Source organism: Phaenicophaeus curvirostris, chromosome 6, assembly GCF_032191515.1.
Source record: "Phaenicophaeus curvirostris isolate KB17595 chromosome 6, BPBGC_Pcur_1.0, whole genome shotgun sequence".
NCBI classification, from domain to species: Eukaryota; Metazoa; Chordata; class Aves; order Cuculiformes; family Cuculidae; genus Phaenicophaeus; species Phaenicophaeus curvirostris.
The window spans coordinates 52,347,104-52,360,016 of record NC_091397.1 but is presented as its reverse complement, the minus strand read 5'-3'; the positions used below and the strand labels follow the sequence as shown (position 1 = coordinate 52,360,016).

At 34.1% G+C, this 12,913-nt stretch overlaps 1 protein-coding gene across 3 annotated transcripts in view; it reads right to left on the bottom strand.

Annotated features, from left to right (window-relative positions):
* Window positions 1-12,913, bottom strand: part of TBC1D5 (TBC1 domain family member 5) — a 314,809-nt gene that overhangs the window by 239,005 nt on the left and 62,891 nt on the right. For 2 of the 3 annotated variants that reach the window (XM_069860194.1, XM_069860196.1), the window contains exon 3: window positions 11,317-11,471. The exons of the other annotated variant lie outside the window; for it this stretch is intronic. The gene's annotated coding sequence lies outside the window, so the exon portion shown is untranslated. The remainder of the gene's footprint in view (window positions 1-11,316; window positions 11,472-12,913) is intronic. 3 annotated transcript variants of the gene reach the window in all.

The following is a 12,913-nucleotide window of genomic DNA, read 5'->3' as shown; positions in this document are numbered from 1 at the left end:
CTCCACATTGTATGGGGGTCATTAATTCAAACCAGCCTCTTGGTGAGGAGGCTTAAATATGCTTATATTCAACAACTGCATTGGTAAGCTTCAGGTCCCTCAAAAGCATATACAAAGCTAGCATCTTTAAAATGATTTACTGAAAGCAGCAGCTCGTTTTAATAAAACCATCCCAAAACATAAAATTGATTGAACCAACTGCTGTGCAGGGCATACACAACAGCTGATCAAAATCATTCAAGATTTTTATTCCTATAGAATATCTCTAGAGCTTGTAGAGTTTATCCTACTTTATTACTTCAGTTCTGATACACAGCTCACTTAGGCAAGCAGAAAAATGGAGGCTGACTAATATTTGTTCTCACATTTTTAACCACAAATTTAGATAAACTCAAAAGAATCTCACAGAGGCTAAATGTACTTGAAAATCATCAGTTTTCATAATGTAAAGACTATTGCCTTCTCAATTATCACTATTCAAATGATAGCAAATGCCTTGACTAACTGCATGCCAGAGAAGCTCCAAAACACATCACACAGATTACTCTCAAGGGCACAACATTTCTTCCATTTCAAAAAGTTTTAATGGATAGATTTATAATAGCATTTTAATATAAGACTCTTGCTCTTGTGCTTTAAAAAGGCAGCAAGAGATGAAAACTTTTTCCAAACTGAAAAGATTTCATTGCTAACTTTAACTTCCTTATACAAAATATCACCAATAAGAGTTTATCTATTTTGTTGAGTCTAACAAAAGTTCACCTTTTCAGAGTGTGCTACATGAAGCTTTGCTTACCTTTTATATAGTAAAGTAATTTTATGGTATTGTGTCACAATCAAGGACAAAGATAAGCCAACTGTTTAGATTCCTCTCCTTTATGTTGTGTCTTTGATCACTAACAATGCTGTGTGAACAGCCAACAGAAGGCTGACATTTCATAAAATATGCAGTGATAAAAACTAATACTGTAGCATCTGGGAGTGATATATAAAATGCAGAAATACACCTAATAACTGTGATCTTAAATTACAAGTTACTAAAAGCTAAATAAGCAGCATACCTAAAAGAAAGAGAAAGATTAAGACAGGATTTTTTGTGCTTCTGCTTCTAAAAACAAAATTTAAAAAAATTAATCCAAGATATGCTATCTATTATTCTTAACAGTTCCTCTGGTTCCCTTGGATCTTAAAAGCAGCCTTGTAGAAGAGTGCTTTTTTTGCCGTATCATTAGGTATCAGCAAAAGCTAAACACATTATAAGCCTTCTTTGTGCTGTATTAATGCTCTAATGCTTTGTGAAGTCCCCTTTATTGTCTCTTCTAAAATATCAGTCACACAAAATGCACAAAAAACCTGGTGATTGACTCTTCACTGGTATGGGAAAAGCTGAAACTCTATAACAACCAAAATAAGTAAAAATCCTTCCAACAAGCTGCAAAAAATTAAGGAAATCTCACAGTAGAAATTATATTATTTTCATTTACTTACCTTAAGAGCATTAAGAACAGAGAGGACAGACAACATAAAAAGCAGTGAATCCCTAAAGAACTTACAAATCATAGTAAATAAACAACTGCTTTTTTTTTTTGTTCTTACTATGTTGCTGTAGCTAAGAAGCTAAAAACAAACCCTGGGTACATTATTGTGAAATATATGGTAGTACTAAGGACCTGAAATTATCTGCACATATGGCATCACTGGAATGTCATAAGCAGACCTAGTATCTTCAATTTCAAAGAAAGCTGAAATTAAAAGGGTCCAAAAAGCAGTTAAAAGAATTACAATCACAAAAACCTGTGTGTGACTCAGAGAGATGATTAGCCTATTTAGTTTATTTATGATAAGATTAGAGGTGACTTGATTGAGAGCTAAAACTTATTACATGCAAAAAAGATGTAATGGTTAGTAAGTCTCTAATCAAACATAGAAAAGGATAGTAAGACAATTATTGAAAAACAAAATCAGAAAAGTCGGTCTAGAAATACATCATCTTAATTATTACATCAGGTTAGCTAGGACACAACGCATCTCCTTTTGTATATTAAATATCAAGCTGAAGATTTTGATTTTTAAAAAACAGTTAAAACTTTACCTTATATTACATCTAAGATGGAGTTGCTAAAAAAATCAAAACTACCTCTCCTGCACTGAAAGCAGTTTAATATTAAAGAAATCGCAATACACAATTAACTTTAACAATTAACTGTCTTTTAGACAGTTTTACAGGCCAACTCTGTTTTCATTTATCATTCTATGGGTCATACTTTTCTCCAATTACTCAATATGAAAAAAAATGATATAATCTAATATAAAAATACTTTCAGGAAACGGTGCAAGTATATTATCTATTTTTATGAGAATACATTAACAAGAAAAAAAGATAGTGTGACCTATGTGGTGCAATAAGTTAATCAACCACTGGTCATCCACAGATCTACGTAACATTAATCTGAAACTGAATATAATGGTGCAACACCTGCTTATGGCACCTTAAAATGGGTAGGACTTCCAGAGCATAATTACGAGATCTAGAAAAATGCCTGAAGACCTAATCTTAGCAATGATTTCACAACAAACCAAGCCTTTTAGCAGGGGAGAAGGAATTATGTATCAGACGAAAAAGAATGGAAAGAAAATCCATATTTGGTGCCTGAAGAACCGTGAGGCATATTTTCTGTCTGAAAAATCCGTAACAGTTTAAGTATGTGGGAGGCAATTGTCCTTGTGCTTATAATTAGAGTCCAAAATCAGGGATTTTGCTGCTTAATGCACACTCACCCGCCTATTACTCTTACTGTGGTTTTTAATGTCACTTAATGGAGATGAATACTCTTTTCCCACCTCATATTTACATGAAGGCTATTTAATTTTTTTAGGCTGCTATAATAGGTTAAACAGCAGTCTCAACATCAGTCTTCATCTCCCACCGGACAACGAATGGCATTATAAGACTGAGAATAGATGAAAGCACATTTACATTCACAATGTTCTTGCCTATAACATTTATGTAAATTATGATTTTACATTTGCAAATACTATAATTCTCAGTTTCAATGAATACTTTACTACTCTTTCATCATTACCTGCCTATGTACATTACATGGAAGAAAACACCAATGAAAAATAAAGAAACTAAATGCTGTGATGAGCGAAGTACAAATCTTCTATTAAAGGAAAAAATGCTTTTTTTTTTTTTAATTGATCTTACCCCTGTATAGACAGGGTACTGGACTACTCCTCACTACTCATTCACAGTGCATAAAAGCTACAGAGGTTTTTAAGAAACTAATGAAAGTCAAAGTTCATATTGATGGCTTATATTTTAACCCCACCAAAATCAAACAACTGCATTGTTTATGAAAATGAAAATTTTTCCCCATCTGTATAAATAATATTTTTCTATTCATTGACAAAATGCCATGGAAACACTATGTTAATTACAGAACTGCATACAGACTTTGGAAACATCTTTACAGATGTTACACAAGAATGAAAAACTTCAAAATATCAATTTTCATTAATTAAGCTATTGCTCCACCAAAAGGAGCGAACAATTTTTAAAGATCCTCAAAGCAGAAAAGTTTTCAGTTAAGAAGAATGTTGTTCTCTTATACCTACCATAATACATATACACTTGCACACAAAATCTGTGTATTTCTATGTACACTGTTAGGATTTTTCTGTGATGGTCAGTTAAGTACGTCCTTCAATCTTTTAACATGTGAATCTGACTCAAAAAAAAATCTATGCTTCCAATATGAAAACTGTCAAATTAAATTGGTCCAAATATTCCAAGAGCTTAGTATGACATTTTCAGGCTGTAAATGCAAATATATGTAATGATGCATCTCTCTAACTACCACAGTCTCAGATTAATGTTATTTTTAAAGAGGTGATTCTCTGATACCTGAGAAACCACTATGTGAATGTAGAAATGTTTTACATCTTAAGGAAGCAAAACTGAAAATATAAGATGAGTCAGGTCAGCCCTGCATATAATGGAATTGTTGCTTATGTAGGTTCTTTTTCAAGTTACTCAACATGTAATCATTAGAAGACACAATTTGAAATGCAAGGACTGCATATACATTCAAAGAGAAGCTCTTTAAAAGAATAGTGACTTTTCTGGTCACTCTTACCTTTGTACCCTGTAATAAAAATTAATCCAAAAGTACTTCAAGTTTACATTCCAGTTTGGCAAGTGGAGAATGTATGGACTCAAGACAATGACCCAGACTGTCTCTTCCATTAAGTATCACTTCCCTTATTTGAACCAGCCTATTTTCTGTGTAAAGTACTAAATCTCTTAAGTTCCTGCTGAATGCCTGCTAAAATGGAAGTCAGTAGGGGTACCACTGCTGCACTGGTGCAATTATAGCTACCAAATAGGAATTCCTTGCCCTCAGCACCCTGCAACTACCGGAAAAGAGACTGTTACTATGTGGGACTTCTAACAGCAAAACCTTCAAAGAAGTTGAGGAAAACATCCCAAACTCACAATGTTTGTTTAAACAGAAAACAGTGAAATTAAACTAACACCACTACCTAAGATTTGCTGCAGGGAAAATAGTGAAACCTTAAAATAACCTCAGTGTAAATTAAAAAACTCTAAAAAGGTCAAAAGAAATAAGATGCTGAAAACTATTTGAATACTTCTGAAGTCTTGTATTTAGCTTTTACCCCAATTCTTTAAAGAAGATTGCATCTGTGTTTCAGGTTCTTGGATTAAGTTTGCCCAACATCCTCAAGAAAGCATTACATCAAAAGAGTAATATCTGACAAGTTACAAAAACTACATTGGTCGAATTTTCTTTGCAAAGAATATAGAAGCATAAGCCAGACAGATCCCTGTGTAGATTAAAAGTAAACTCATGTCATGAATGAAGAAACTTGCTCAATATTAGTATTTTCTTTTTGATATGAGATAATTCATACTTTTAATGATATATTGTAATACATTATCTATTGGAATGAGAAAAAGATTTTGTATGAGAATATTCTTATGTTTATGCCAGTCTCTTACATTTCTTTGCTAAAAACTAAAACACTGAAGTAAACCGAAACATCCTTGTTTCCCCTCAAAATACTACAAACCCATACAACTTTCATACCTAGCTTTCATGCACAAAAATAATCACACATTCATTCAACATTTACACTTCATTAATCAAAAAGCATTTATTTTATGAAATTAATACAGACAGATAATTAGTTGGTCCCTATTCATCTGAAAAAAAAGCAAAAGTTTACAAAAAACAAAATTTCACACTATAAAATACCCTCACAACTGGAGCTAAAATCCTGATCACAAATAACCGTAACAGATAATGATTTGCAACTTAAACATTTTATTAATTTCCCTTCGTTTTGTCAAAACTTACAAAGTAAATGCCTTTTAAAAAGTTTTTAAGTGAAAATCCAGTAGAAGACACTGTATGAATTTTCTCCTTGTTTAAAGAAAAACCCAAAGTCACTCTCCACTTAATTCTTGTTTATTTCGAGTATTTGCATTCACACTGAGAAAACACAGTAATAGTATGAAAATTCAGAAAAGTATTCTCGTATTTGCTGTAAGTTAAATACCTTCCACAGTCTCAGTCTAAATGAACAAAACAAGAAACTAAGTACAATCTGTACTTTCGAAAGCAATGTATAATTAAGGTCTCCCTATCATTTTCTCAGGGAAGAAATACTTCTGCTTCTGGATTTTAAATTCCTCACTTTCCTGTCAGATAGTGTGTCTCGAAGCAAGAGTGTCTTGATCTACTTTTTGTTGTTCCGTTTTATGGGAAGGACACATTCACCTAAAAAGATGAGCATTTTCTTCCTTTTGACCCCTCTGTAACCCTCTTCCCTCTGCCAAGCACAGTTAAACGAGAATTACAACTTTTTCTTCACTCCACCCTGGATCCCACTACAGAGTATATTTCCAGGATTTTTAAACAATCTGTATTAATGTCCCAGGACAAAGTTTGACCAGCATTTATAATACAGAGAAATTCTTGCAACTGATCTACAGCTTCCTTGCAAAAGAAAAGAAATAAGGCAAGATTAAGGATAAAAGCAACTTTCTGATAGTGCTTTGCATGACCTCAATATTGCAAAGCCATGCATATCCTGAACAATAATAAAGTAAGATTCATTCATTTATATCAAATCTAGTTCAACCATTTATACCACAATCAATGCTTATTAAATTAAAGCTGATTAGAAAATAATTTACAGGATCAGACACACAACATTGAGAAATATACTGCAAAAGTGGATGGCAAGATTTTAATCCTTCTTTAAAAACTGTATGTCTGGAAAAATATTATGCTCTCAAAATAAAGTCTTTAATATGAAGTCATGTACTGTACATCACTCAGCGCCACCTTTAATAAAACCACATTAAGTTGCTCAGAAAGTTCTGAGTTCTACAAAGTACCACATCTATTTAACTGCAATAGCACACTGATAATAAAACTTCTCACTATCGTGGCTTCTATTATGTTAAAGAAACATTTAAAGTTACACATTCAATATAGGAGTTCACTGAGTAAACAGTAGTCAGCAAAGTGCAGAGGGTCTTAAATTAGCAGGCAGTTGGTCATCACTGTCACTTTAATTTGACCGCCTTCATCTGTTTTCCATCTAATTACAAATGCTGGCCAGTCATAATCAGCAACATTGCTGCTTGCATCAGAGATACAGTCCCTAACACTGGACTCCAAACTGCACGCTGTATCTGCCAGTGTCATTCAGTACATGATCAGGCATTTAAACTGGTATAACTTCAGAGTAAAAAGCACTAAAATCCTGTAAACTTCCTTCAGAATTTGTCCTAGAAGCAAAGCATTCTGTAAATCCCACAGTATTTCTTGGGGAGGAGGAGCGAAAAAAGAAAAGAGAGCCAAGGACAGGCATGGAATACTGTTGCTTCCCCTTCAAGGGAAGTCACTGTCAACTTTTTCAATTTTTCTTTTTTTCCTTTAACTTTTTATTGGAACGTTATCATAGCTCTGAACACATAGAATGGTTTGGGTTGGAAAGGACCTTAAAGATCATCTATTTCCACCCCCTGCCATGGGCAGGGACAACTCCCACTAGACCAGGCTGCTCAAAGCCCCAACCTGGCCTTGAACGCTTCCAGGGATGGGGCATCCACAACTTCCCTGTGCAACCTGTTCCAATGTTTCTTCAACCTCATTGTGAAGAATTGTCTTCCGCATCAGAGACAACTGTCTGTGATGGTCACATCTATGGTAAGGGGGTCACTTCAAATGCACCAGAATTTCAATCTGTTTGAATATAAACTGCTGGCAACCCAACAGTTTCTCCCCTCCACAGTTTTATTCCCGTAGAAACCCTTACACAGCTGCTACTTATAATCCTTTAAGAAAAACTTTAATAAATTCTTATTAAACAGATTCTGACCAGCCTTTAGGATCATCTAAGTTAGCAGTCATCTCTTACTGAAACAAAACTACAAATAAAAGTCTTCTGACCAGGTTCAAACAATACCACTTTTTACCACTGCAATGCTTCTAAAGAAGTTTGAAGGTCAACAAAATTCAGAAGAGATGGCATATAATGAAACTATAAAGAGAAATATATAACAGCAAAGGCAAGAAGTTCCTGTCTTCAAGTAGAACCACAGACTTGTTTGGGTTGGAAAGGGCCTCTAAGGATTAACATAGTCCAACCTTCCACTAGATCAGGTTGCTTGAAGCCCCATTCGACCTGGTGTTTAACACTTTCAGGGATGAGGCATTCACAACTTCTCTGGGCAACCTGTTCCAGTGTCTCACCACCCTTATTGTAAGGAATTTCTTCATTACATATCATCTAAATCTATCCTCTTGTAGTTTAAAGCCATTACCCTTTGTCCCATCCCTACCTATTCCTGGTAAAAACTCTCTCTCCAGTACTCTTATAAGCCGCTTTTAAGTACTGAAAGGCAGCAGTAAGGTCATCCTTAGCACTGGGATTTCCATTTTGTGAGGCTGGTTCCCTGGTTAAAATGAAAATGAACTATAAAGCAGGCACTAACCGCAATGGAAAAAGCTCCTCCAGACCCAGGTGGGCTCTGTCAAAGGCCAGCTCAGGCTTCAGAACCATGATGTCCAAAATGTAGCTCAGGAGGTAAATGGGGCAGCCAGCCAGGGGGCAAGAACAAAGGAGATGCAGTGGACAAGGGTCATTGCCAGAAGCAATTTGAATTTAAGGAGGATGTGAAGCAGTACCAATTCTGTTCAAAGGATCAACTACATAAAGTAGGTAAATCCTGACACTGGCACCAAGAGAGAAGAAAGAATGTCTGAAGAGAATGGGTTAACAACACACAGTAGTGCTACTCTTCACCAGGACAACTGAACAGCTACTGAAAATAAAGCTATGGGAATTATTAATCCTGAGGTGCTATCAGATACCCTTGATGTTGTCAGATATCAGATACCCTTTGGTGTTATCAGATACCCAGATAACTTATAACTGATATAACTTTATTTTAGCGCTTTGGAAAATAACTTTTGATCCTGGATCTCTCTTAGATCCTTTGAAATTGCATGTCCTCCAGGTTTTGCTACATCTGAGAAAAATTCCCTATGTTATGAATATCTCTCTATATAGCAGATATCTGCAATACAGCCATAAATTAAAGATGCACACGGACCACCCACACTGTAGGAACATCAACAAATACACTGCGGTGAATGTGTTGCTTTTATTTTTAAAGACTTATAATGTTCTGTTCATACAGATGTGTGATGACCTCTATGAGCTGTGTAACAGTGTAACAAATGAGTAATTTAGTTGCTCCACAAATGACAGATTATTGTAGTGTTTAAGAAAAGATGCCATCTGTAGCACGATTGCAAGTCACAAGATAGTGCTTTTTAGACAGATATGGAAGTTTATTTGAACTTAATGGAAGCCACTGACAAATTATAAAATCCCACCTATTCTATATCCTGTAAGAAAAATCAAAGATTTCTTTTTAGAAAATTGTAGCCACTTTCAGCAATATTGAAGATCTGAGATATTTCCTCTGAAAAATACAGTTCAAGTTTTCTGATGTTTCATAAGCCAGTTTATAAAATTAAGACTTTAGAGCCAGGCGACAAGCCAACAATTATCAACTACTACATGGGATTACTCCTTAACTAAAAGGAACTATGTTTAAAACTGTACATTACTTAGGTTTCCTTATAAGTCCAATTCCTACAAAAAAGCTGAAAAGCAAGAAATTGGAAAGTGTTAAGTGAAATTCCAATCTTGGAGAAGACTGGAACAATTTCAAGCAGAGTGAAACACAGGAAAATAAGTAACTGGCATTTAAAAATATTTTCTCTTCAGAGAAATTATTGGTCTTGAATACAGATTTAACAAATTAGGAATTGAGTAAAACACATGAAACGCGCATTATCACTTTCTAGTCAAAGAATTCTTAACATTATTTAATTCAAATTCTGAAAAATCTACAGCATACCAATCCCAATTGCATGGGTGAGTAAAATCAAGAAACTAAATGGAAGGTAAGAGCAGCACCTATAGCTTCGAGTTTGCATCTGAAGTATCAAGACCTGCCTGTAGCCTGGTCTACAACTGAACAAGCATAATATCTACTTTGAAAATGAAAGAGATCTGGCAGGTTACATGGAAACCCCTGCTGCCTGAAGCTAGTCTTCTTCACTGGTCTGAATGCCTGCCTCCAACACTTGGGAGTGAGAGAGGAGGGAAGCACTATGCTACTGAATTTGGCTCACTCTGAAGTCACTGTGGGGTAAAATCTAACTTTGTCAAAAGCCTTAATACTTAAAGATCTCCCAGGCTAGTTTCTGTTTTTCAGCAATAATTTCAACTTTTTTTTTGAAAGACATGTATTCCCCAGTAAGAGGAAAAAAAATATTTTTATTAGTCTTTCTATGTAACAAAATAAAGACATTATCAAAATTACGTTTATCAGTACAATGAATCCACTAGAATTACTTACTATACCATTATCACGTAATTTTTTTAATTTCACAAAGTTGGACCACTATAACAAGCAGCCTAAACACTTGAAAATGTTGAAATCATATAACGAACCATGCACACATGAAAGGAATAAGTCACCAAAAGCACAGGTCTTTACTTCTCAACTCTTCTTGACAGTTCCAAAATTCAGGCACACATCCAGAAGAACTTTCTGCCCCATGTCTGGTCAGTAAAGAAATTGAGGTTAACCTTTAATTTTTAATGTCACCTGCAGCCAGTGACTGCTTTTTCTAATGCAAGTGACAGATAAACAGCAAAACACTCCCAAGATGATACACAAAGCACCACACACCATAAGTGCATTTTTATTTTTATACCAACTCAATTTCTCAAATGGATAACCAATGTTCCTACTAATTTACATTAAGAATTGAGTGAGGCATGAAAATTGTTCTGATGCATAGGCTCTAATGTATTTCATAGTGTTCTGTACTTCATTGCAACACTGGAAAAAACTAACTACACTTAAAAGGTATAGAAACTACACATACATACCCACAAGTACATATATGTCTTACAAAATCACTTCAGGAAGGGTTTTAAATTATCCAGGGCAGTATGAAGGAAAAATAACTATTTAAAGTCATTGATGGAATTCAGTAGAAGCAAAAAATTGTTCCCATTAAGATTAGTTTCCTGACCTTTAATTGGTGGAAGTTTGAAGTGTTTTCCTGTAGACCAATACTAGGTACTTAAAATCTACACTGCTAGGATTTCAACTTTCTAATTCCTTTATACAATTCAATAGTATCATCTTAACACTTGCAAGGTAATTCCGAACTAAACATAGGGAATATGGCAAATTGAGGTAATATAATCAAGCTATTTAAGACAAAATTGGCAAGTCTTTAACAGCAAACACCGTATCATTGCTAAACACTGCCATGTTGCTAATGTAAGGAAAGGTTTGAATTAGATAGTGAATTGCCCCTCCAGGTCGGGACTTAAGGCATATTATGGCAGAAAGCAAAGAAAAGCTCCCACTGATACAGTCTATGCTCCATTAGTTGTGTGCAAAGCAGACTTCAGCGAACTTATCTGTCACTTTTAAAACTAAATACTATAGTCAAAATTTTCACTTGTCTTTTAAAATTTAATGCAGTAAAGTGGGGAGAAAAGTATCTATGTTTGCAGAATAAAATCATTATTTTACAGAAAGTATAGTTAAAATATGTTTTGAAAACTACAGGAAACACATCACAAATATTTTTATAAATGCTAAAAGAGTGCGTTAACTAGTGTATTAATGAACATGAGGCAAGTTTTTGTTTCTTTAAAACCATATTAAAATTAACTCACATAGTGGCAGGTGCTCAAAACCAAAAGAGATAGTTGTCCTTAGAATGATTTTCTCCACACATTCAACAGTCAGGTAGCACTGGGATGACGCTCAGCCACCAGCGGCAACAAGGAAGCTGAAGTAGCAGTCCTGGTTTTAGACTTCTGGAACTGACCTTTGGATGGAAAATAAAGATCTTTGATGAAAAAATGCTAAAAACATTTCTAATTTTTAGTTTGACCTAAAGGTATTCAGTGACCTTAGGCATTGGATTTCTTATGGAAATTTCCATATAACAAAAAGTCAAGTGACCGAAACTATTATTTTTTTTCAAGTCATAAGTATTTTATGTAATCACATAACAGAAGAGATGGAAACAGCATGTAAGGTAATTCCACATGGTTCAATTTATTTATTTTTTAGAAGTCAATAATGGTAGAGAGAGTGCTGTACAGATTTAAAAGACCTAAGTGCTGAAGTTTTACTATCTGGAAAACAATTCCAAAGTCTAACAACTTAAGTATTACCAAGATTTCTTCAGTATTCATCCTGAAATTTACATTAACCTGCAATTCTTTGCTATTTCTCAGCATTATTTTCAATTCCTTTTCCTGTTACTGAACTCCTTAAAAGCATATATTTTGCGAATTTCAGTAACTTGATATTGTCAGATATATTTTCTAGAAAGTGCTTAATTCATTGTTAATAAAAACTGTACGAGGTTCCACAGCACACTACAGCTGGCTGTAAACACACTGAAAATGTTAAAGGCTATGTTTCTAAGAAAAAATTAACAAATCAAATTCCATCAACTGATCAACCATCTTTTATTATCTCTCTTTTAATTCCCTGAAAAGACACTTGGTACAGCAATAAGAAAAACTGAAATAATGATAAAAAAATCACTCTTGAAAACACGTTTATGCAGAATTTTTGAACTACTGTAAGATAATTAAACTCTATTCATGAAACTATGGGATACACTGCAATTTAAAAATATTTTTTCCTATTAAATATATGCAAAGCTAATAGTGATAAATTGGAAACACGATCTTTCCTTTTGAAAAGCTGGTACTTTACTCTGTTTCTGCAGTGTTTCCACTGAAAACACAACTATCTAGACAAATTTTTTTAAAAATTCCTAGAAGACTCTGATTTTGCAGGTAGGTACTCAAATGGCTCCCGTAATCTGACCACTGTTGTCAAAACAAATGAAACTACAATTAGGAATAAAGGATGAAAAACACACTCACTTTGAAGGAATAAAATTTTGGGGTTCTTTCCTAAGAAATTAAATTAAATACAATTGCCTACACAGGAATCTATTAAACAGTTCCAATTAAATGATAGATTTTTTTTAATCTGGATTAGCATCCTAATGGAAATATACTAGTATATAAATATATTTTTCTTCTAGAGCATACTTTGAGTTATTAAGCCTGGCATTAAATTTTGTTACAAGTTGTAATATATCTAATTCAAGAGGGCTCAGAGTATTCCTGTATTACTTATTAATATGTTAAGTGAATGTTTGGACAATTGATTTCAACTAGGTTTTGTGACTAAAACATGTGACAAAACACAATTTTCAGATTACATAGGCCATTTGTCATAACC